The 8,825-nt window shown below is 45.9% G+C and overlaps 1 pseudogene across 1 annotated transcript in view; it reads left to right on the top strand.

Annotated features, from left to right (window-relative positions):
- The first annotated feature begins 6,415 nt into the window (after positions 1-6,415).
- LOC309794491 (zinc finger protein 541-like) overlaps positions 6,416-8,825 on the top strand; it is a 150,648-nt pseudogene continuing 148,238 nt past the window's right edge. The window contains exon 1 of the transcript in view: positions 6,416-7,247. The product of the transcript in view is annotated as a zinc finger protein 541-like (transcript). The remainder of the gene's footprint in view (positions 7,248-8,825) is intronic.

Here is an 8,825-nt window from a genome sequence, read left to right as displayed (position 1 = left end):
TGCTTGACAGCCTGATTCTTAACCTTCAGGTCTCCATTCAAATGCCACCTCCTCTGAAAAGTCTTCGTGGATCATGCGTCTAAGGCAGTTCTTTTCAAAATTCAAGGTACACATGAATCCCATGGGAATGTTGCTAAAATGCAACAATTCCTGCCTTAGGAGGTCTGGGATAGGGCCTGAGCTTCTGCATTTCTAACGAGCTGTTGATGCTGCTGGTCTGGGTACCGTGCTTTGAACAGCCAGGTTCTAAAGCACCCAGACCCTCTCTATCACACTGTCGTGTTCATTTCTTTCATAGCTCTCACCTCATTTTGGAGTTAACTTGTTATCTCTTTCCTTGTTTATTGCTTGTCTTCTGCACAAGAACATAAATTCCATGAGACCAGGGAGATTTTCTGATTGTTTACTGCGGTATTCTGGCACAGAGCAGGTGTTCAATATTTGTTAAATGTTTGACTGCAGGAGACTCAAAGATAAAAAGAGATGGTGTCCATCTAGAAGATACTGAAGGACAAATGCACTTATAAGATGATGGAGGTGTGGCAGAGTACAGCAAAGACTTGCCTAGTGTTATTTTTAATGATGGCCAATCCTAACCTTGATCATTGTTCTTTATTATTTTATGTGGCTCTTTTTACTTCTCCAACCTTATCTGACAACAATTGTGAAGCTGGAAAGGGTGGGTCTTAGTCCATTCAGGCTGCTATAGCAAATATACTACAAACTGGTGGCTTATAAACAATAAACATGTATTTCTCATAGTTCTAGAGGCTGGAAAGTCCAAGATCATGGTGCCGGCAGATTCAATGTCTGGTGATATTGCTTCCTCATGGACAGCTGGGTTTTTTTTTTTTTTGCTATAACATCGCATGGCGGAAGGGGTGAGGGAGCTCTCTAGGGTCTGTTTTAAAACGGTACTAATCCCATTCATGAGGGCTCCACCCCCATGATCTAATCGCCTCCAAACATGGATGAGCCTAGAGATTATCATACTAAGTGAAGTAAGCCAGACAGAGAAAGACAAATATACGATACTGCTTATATGTGGAGTCAATAAAAAGATACAAATGAACTTACATACAAAACAGAAAGAGACCCACAGACATAGAAAACAAACTTATGGTTACCAAAGGGGAAAGGAGAGGGATAAATCAGGAGTTTGGGATTAACATGTACACACTACTATATATAAAATAGATAATGAACAAGGACCTACTGTATAGCACAGGGAGCTATACTCAATATTTTGTAATAACCTACAAGGGAAAAGAATCTGAAGAAGAACATTTTATATATATATATATATATATATATATATATATATATATATATCTGAATCATTTTGTTGTACACCTGAAACTAACACAACATTGTAAATCAACTATACTTCAATAAAAAAAATTTAATAAAAAATAAATTAAAAGGGCACTAATCCCATTCATGAGGGCTCTACCCCCATGATCTAATCATATCTCAAAGGCCCACCTCCTAATACCATCACATTGGGAGTTAAGTTTCAGCATATGAATTTAGGGGGGGACAAAAACATTAAGACCTAACAAGGTGGGACGATTTCTTGGGTCTTTGTCTATAATCTCCTTTGGTGCTTAGCTTACTGGAGATATAGTAGAGACTTAGGAAATACTTGGTTGAATCATTTATTCAGTAAAATGGCTGAATGTCAAACTTAAAAATAATTTAATAGCATGGCGGTTGTTGTTTACTGTCAAGGCAAGCACCACCCAATTCTCCTTTAGTGCAATATGGCTGGCAGCTCCCCTCCCCTGCTCCCATCTGTTCAATTCATGTGAATACCCAGATACTCCCATACACAAACCTGGGGGAGAGGAAAAAGCACAGGTCCAGGAGTCAACATAGCTGCATCTGGCCCTGTTTCTGCCACTGACTTGCTGTGTAACTTTAGCCAAGTCCCTTGCCCTCTCTGGGCCTCAGTCTCCTGATCTGCGTATATTGAAAGGGTTGGACCAGATGACATCTCTGGTCCTTTCCAGTTCTACAACCTATTTCGCTTTCCTAAATTGAGGTGAGTTTTCTCTGGGGGTTTGGGGGGAATTCTGAGACTCCACCGGAGATAATGGGACATGTCTTCAGGGTGGGAGGCCCTGACCCAAGGAGCTGACCCCCCTCAGAGTCACACTGCCCCCACCCATGGGAACCAGCATTACCAGAAGAGTGCCCTGCCCTGTGGCCACCAAGTGGCACACTCACTAAGCACCAGAAGGAAGAAGGCTGCTCCAGGAGGCATCCAGGATTCAGGCACAAACACACCTCACTCCCCATCTCCTGTAGCAACTTCCACACAGCCATACTGGCCCGGCCTTCAAGGTGAGGCCTCAGTACCTTTGCTCCTGCCTTCTTCCCTGCCAGGACTGCCAGCCTCCCTCCTGGCTCTTTAACCATTCACATATGTTCAGCATATGTTAGGATTCAGTGAGGGCTTTCTTCCAAGTATTCCCATTTTCTCTTTGTGACCTCCAACACAGTGGGTCGCTGTCCTCAATCTGTGGGGCAGAAACTGAGGTTCGACTGAGGCCATATAGCTTGTGGGTTAGGCTGGGTTCAAATCCAGGTCTTTGGATCCTGACTCCTCCATTGATTCGATGAGTGTCTCTGTGCCTCAGTTTACTCATCTGGAAAACGGGGATAAGAATACTATCTGCCTCATAGGGTGCTTATAAGGATTCAAGTGAGTTAATATATGTAAAGGGCTTCAAACAGTGCCTGGCACATGGCAGGGATGCTGCTGCTTCTGATAAATATTTGATTCAGAGCTCATGCTCCTTCCACCATGGCGTGTGGTCTCTGGCAAGAGGTTAGCATCCCCAGCTTCTAAGCCTGAGCTCACGTCCTACCTCGACACTCACCCATCAGAGCATCTCCCATGCACCAGGCCCTGCGTTTGGTACCTCCACACACATGTTGCATGAATTCCTTTCATTGTAGAATTAAAATTGTAAAACATCATCTACGGAAAATGTAATTTTATAATTTAAAATTTAATTTTAATTCACTGTTTACTTTTATTTACTACATTTTAATCAAAATTTAGTAAAAAAGGATAATCTAATCACTAACATTTAAGTTTAATGTGACTACCGAATTTTAGTTTAACTTTCATCAATAATTTAATTTTTTTTTTCTTGTTTGCCTGCGTTGAGTCTTCGTCGCTGCACGTGGACTTTTCTCTCGCTGTAGCGAGCGGGGGCTACTCTTGGTTGCGGCGCGCAGGCTTCTCATTGCGGTGGCTTCTCTTGTTGCAGAGCACAGTCTCTAGGTGCGTGGGCTTCAGTAGTTGTGGCACGTGGGCTCAGTAGTTGTGGCTCGCGGGCTCTAGAGCGCAGGCTCAGTAGTTGTGGCACACGGGCTTAGTTGCTCCGCGGCATGTGGGATCCTCCCAGACCAGGGCTCAAACCCGTGTCCCCTGCATTGAATTTCAGTCTTTAAGATTTCACTAGTTTTTCCACTAATGTCCTTTTTCTGTTCCAGAATCATCCAATCCAAGTTGGTTTTTTTGTTTGTTTTTATTACAAACCTGCTGCTTATGACTATTCTTGTGCACATCTCCTAGTGCATATGAGCAAGTTTCTCTACCGTCAATCCCTGGATTGCTGGGGCATGGGACACATCACATCTTTTATTTTATTCAATATATTCAATTTGTACTCTACTGTGATTGTACCAAGTTTACCCATGACCAGTACTGTGAGTTCCCCTTGCTCTGCGTGATAGAAAAAAATGTAAAAATTTGCCAAACTGGTGGGTGTGACCTAATATCTGTGGTTTTAATTTGCATTAAAATCTTGCTACAATTAGGCCCCTTTCCCTATGTTTCCTCTTGTACGAAGTGCCTCTTCATATCTTTTATTTGTTCATTGGGCTGTCGCATTAACTTGTAGTCTTCTAAAATAATTTCTGAATGCTACTTCTTTGTGTTATGTGTTGCAAGGATCTTGTCTCTGTCCATAAAGTGATCAATGTTTGTCAAAGGACAGGAAAATGTCAGTTTCCTTCAGGAGCTTAAGTCCTGTTCTTTAAACTCTCATCTACCCATTGGCCAGGGTCCTCATTTCTTCCACCAAGAGATCACACTGCTGAAACTCAGTATTTTTTAGTGTTTGCTATATAAATGAAGAATCCCTCCTAAAACGAAGGCAGGTTTTTAATCCCTGTCTTTGCATAACCTACAAGGCCCTACATAATATGCCCCTAGTTTACGCTTTCCTTTACTCACATCGTTCTAACCACACTGGTCACTGCTGTTCAAATGGATCCCACCTCTTCCTGCCTCAGGGCCTTTGCACTTGCTCCTCCCCCAGATATTTTTATAGCTCCCTTCCTCATGGCTTTCCAGTCTCTGCTCAGTGTAACTTTGCCAGAGAGGCTTTTATTGACCTATATAAAATAGAATCCTCGGACAGTCTCTACCTTCTTTCCTTACATTTTTCAAAAAGGATAACCACATTGCATTCTAAAAGTATTTGCCTGTCCCCCACTAAAGGTATGCTTGCTGTTCATTACCAAAGCCGTTAGCCGCATTGGGCTATGGAGCCTTTGAAATGTGGCTGGTCTGAACTGAGATGTCCTGTAAATGTAAAATATACACCAGATTGTAAAGTCTCCCCCAAAGTAAATTATCTCATTAAAAATTTTTGTATTGATTACCTGTTGAAATAACATTTAGGGTTAAATTGTATTATTAAAGTTAATTTCACTTTTTTTTAACCTTTAAAAAATATGCCTACCAGGAAATGTAAAACTTTGTGACTGGCACTTGGGGCTTGTATTCTATCTCTACCAGACAGCGTTGCTCTAGAACATAAACCAGAGCAGGGATGTTTGACTCATATACTGCGGTATTTCAGAACAAAACGGAAACTCCATAAACAATATTTGTTGAATGAAGGAATCCAAAAGTGGAATGCCAGTCCTTTTCCTCTCCTCTCTGCTCTACCTACCCCAGGGATCAATTTTTTCAAACATCAAAACTTTATTGGGATAGAAGTTACATGAAAGTCACCCATTTGAAGTGTAAAATACAAGGATTTTTAGTAAAGTCACCACGTTGTGCGGCCATTGCTACAACCCACTTTCAGAATAGGTCCATCACCCCAATCAGATCCCCTCGAGTTTGTTTACTAGTCGATACCCATTCCCGCCCCCAGGCAACCACAAATCTGCTGTCTCCATAGGTTTTCAGTGCGCAATTTCTAAGGAATGAATTCCCCTTCGAAGTCGTTCCACGGTTCAGACTTCTTGGCCGATCAGCACGCCCCCACCTTCCACCCGGGCCATTGCTCTTCCCGGTTTCCTTCTGTCCGGCGGCACAGCTCAGGACATAGCCGGACCCACAGGTGCTTCAGGGAGGGTTTGCTTAAAGAAAGGCGGAGCAGATCGCGTCCCGCTTTGTGCTTCTGCAGCCCCACATCTTCCCAACCCACTGCCAGGAAGGCCTCGGTGGCCCCTCGGGAGCACGGGGGACTGCCTCGCTCGGCCCCACGACAATGCGAGGGCGGCCCCTACTCTCAACCCCCTCCCCTGCATCGCGGGAGGCTGCAGCTCAGAGCGGCCCGCGGGGAGCCGCAGCTCCCCATGCTGCGTCCGAACGACGCTCTCAAGGAACAATGACCGGAGCTGCCCGACTCTCGGCCTCGGTGTGTGGGTCGTGGGGGGCCGGCCCCTCCCCACGCAGCTCCTTTCCCGCTGCCCCTTCACACTCTCCCGCCTTCAACCGCCCTCCTTCCAAAATGGCGACCAACCGCCTCCTTTCCCGCCCGCCACTGGTCACCTGACCACGCCAAGACCCGCCCCCCGGTGGGCCCCGCCCCTCGGCGCCGGCCTAATAGCCTCAGAGCATGCGCGGACGGCCGGCACGCGCCGGAAGCTCGGGCGCCGCGAGGCGGCTAGCGGCCACGCACGCGCGCCTGCGCTGCTGGTGAGCGGGCAGCCCCAGGAGCGGGCCCGGCTGCGCGTGCGCGCCCGGCCGGCCGGCCGGCCGGCGGGCGGCGAAGGGGAGGCGGCGGCTGCCGGCAGGCCCGCAAGGCACGAGGCCCGGCGCGCGAGACCCCAGGGTCGGGTAAAACCCGGTTGCTGCTGCCCCTGCCCCCCCTCCCCTTCCTCCCTACCCCGTCCTTTCCCACCCCTTCCTCATTCTTCAACCCCTCCCCCCTTTTAAAATCGAATTCGTTTATATTTCTTCTTCAGGGGGGCCCAATCTCCCTTTCGAGGGGCGCAGCAGGCGCGGCGGGTGCCCCTCGCACCGCGTCACGCACCTTCTGCATCCCCGCAGCCCCTTCCCCCTTGGAGAAGACTCTCCTTAGAGGCCCGGGCCGACTTTTCTTTCCTATCCCGCCCCGCCCCCGAGGCCCCAACTGCCCCCTCACAGCTCCCCAGCTCGCGCCGCGGGCCCTACCCGACCTCCGCACTTTCTGCATCTTGGCCTTGCATTCGCCCTCTGCTTTCTAGGCCCCTGGTGCTAAAATCTCCTTTCCTTCTGAAGAGACCCCCTCCCTTTAGGGGACGCAGATTTGTTTCCTTTTAGGATCTTCCAGCAAAACCAAAGAGCCCTCCCAGACTCCTTGATTACGCCCCTCCCGCTCCTTTTTAGGAGCTTCCTCTAGCAAAGAAATTATTTTTTCTTTCCCAGATTTCTCCTGCATTGAGGATCACTTTCCAGCAAAAATTCTTTCTTCCCACCAAGAGTCCCCCTGTTTGGAAGATGTTTCCACTGATAACCAACCAGCTCAGTCCTTCCATTTTCTCTCTCGTCTAATACTTATTTTTCCAACCGCCTTCCCCAACTCTCCATCGAAAACCCCTTTTCCTCACCAGTTCCACCCCTATTAGGCTTCTCCCAGCAAAGCTCTCCAGGTTCCTTCCCAAGAGAGGAAAAATACGGAAAGAAAGAAGATAACTCCTCTAACGACAAAATCCCTTTTCCTACCTAGATCTCCCCGGTTCAGTATTGCTTTCTTCTTTCTTCCCCAAATTGCCAATCTCCCCCAGTTTTACACCTGTGCCCTTGCTTTGGCGACCCAAGTTCTGATTGCCCCTGCCTTTCCACCACCTGCTTTCAGGGCAAAAGAAGTTGGATGAGTGTCCCGAATTGATTATCCAGCATTCCAGGAGGAAATATCTAATGGTCTGTCACCTGAACCCCCTTCACTGTGCGACCTAAACTGGGCCCTCCTGTTCCCTCGAGGTTCTTTCATTCACTCGCACTTCTCCTGGTGAGTTTCCTCCCTTTGCATTTGTCTGAGGACATCCACTTTGTCAGATGGATTCCTTTCTTTCGCAGAAGGGTTTCTCATCAATGCAAGGGTCTCTGTACCAATGGTGAAACCATTAGAAGTTGCTGCTTTGGGAGGTCAGATGAGGGAAAGGGTTATTTCTCGTACATGTTGACTGCTCTGTAGGAATGCAGACATTTATTCGATTGGTGTATGTTTTATCATTTATTGCAAAGAAACCCTTTTTTTCCCTCTAGCTCAGCAACTTAGATACCTGCAGGGGATGGGCAGGTAAAGGCCCAGACTGGCAAACCTAAGATTGTGTTCCCCATCTAAGCGATGCCAGCCAGTGGAAATGGCCAAGTGGAAGTGTCGGGGCAGTGTTGCCAGAACTTTTACTTTCTTTTTTTTTTTTTCCAGAAGAAACCAGAACACTGTCTTTATGTGAAGCTTTTTGATCTTTAAATGTTGACAACCAATTTAATAAGTATTTAAAGACCTTTATTTAAATATTTATTTATTAAAATTATTAAATTTTAAATTATTAAAGTATTTAAATATAAGTATTTAAAGACCTTATTAAAGGCCACACCAAGGTGTGGGAGCTTGCAAAACACGTTACTGGCCACCAGTTTGGAATTTTTGGTTTAGCTTAGACACATATACACACCTAGTTGGGCCCATGCGTCCGTGCTGGACTTTTTCTCTTCAGAGCAGCAGTTCTCAGACTTTTTTATCTGAGGACCCCTTTACACTTAAAAATTATTGAAGACCTCAGGGTATTTTTGTGCATGTGAACTGTATCTGCTGATATTTGCTGTATTAAAAGTTTAAACATAAATTTTTAAAAATTAATTCATTTAAAAATAGCAATAGTAAACCCATTATATATTAACATAATTGACATTTTAATTAAAAAACTATATTTCAGAAGATAAAAAATTTAGCAAGAATAGTGGCATCGTTTTGGGGGGTGCTGCGTTCGGTCTTTGTTGCTGTGCGCAGGCTTTTCTCTAGTTATGGTGAGCGGGGGCTGCTCTTCATTGCAGTGGCTTCTCTTGTTGCAGAGCACGGGCTCTAGGCACATGGACTTCAGTAGTTGTGGTTCACGGGTTTAGTTGCTCTGCAGCATGTGAGATCTTCCCGTACCAGGGCTCGAACCTGTGTCCCCTGCATTGTTAGGCGGATTCTTAACCACTGTGCCACCAGGGAAGTCCCGTTTTACATTTTTAGAGTGATCTGGAGTCTTATATCTGCTTCTGCATTCAGCCTTTTGAGATAAGTCCTGTAGCCCCTGGAAAGTTTCACTGAATGGGAAGGGCAGATAACATCTAAATATTGTTATGAAAATAATTTTGACCTCAGAGACTCCGTGAAAGACTCTCGAGGACCCCGGGGGTCCTCTCATTGTCCTCACTACGAAAATGTCTATTCTAGATTTTAACGATTGTCTGCATTTTCTGGTAGGAAGAGCTTGTGGAGTGAGAAACTTTGATGTCTCTTTTCCTCGTTTAGTTAATTCTATGTAAGAAGTCTCTCTGGCAAGTGCAGTCATAGCCTTCTGATTCCTCTATGTCG

The sequence above is a fragment of the Mesoplodon mirus genome (assembly GCF_964341445.2).
Source record: "Mesoplodon mirus genome assembly, chromosome: 19".
NCBI classification, from domain to species: domain Eukaryota; kingdom Metazoa; phylum Chordata; class Mammalia; order Artiodactyla; family Ziphiidae; genus Mesoplodon; species Mesoplodon mirus.
The sequence above is the reverse complement of the archived record's forward strand: the minus strand, read 5'-3'. Positions and strand labels throughout refer to the sequence as shown.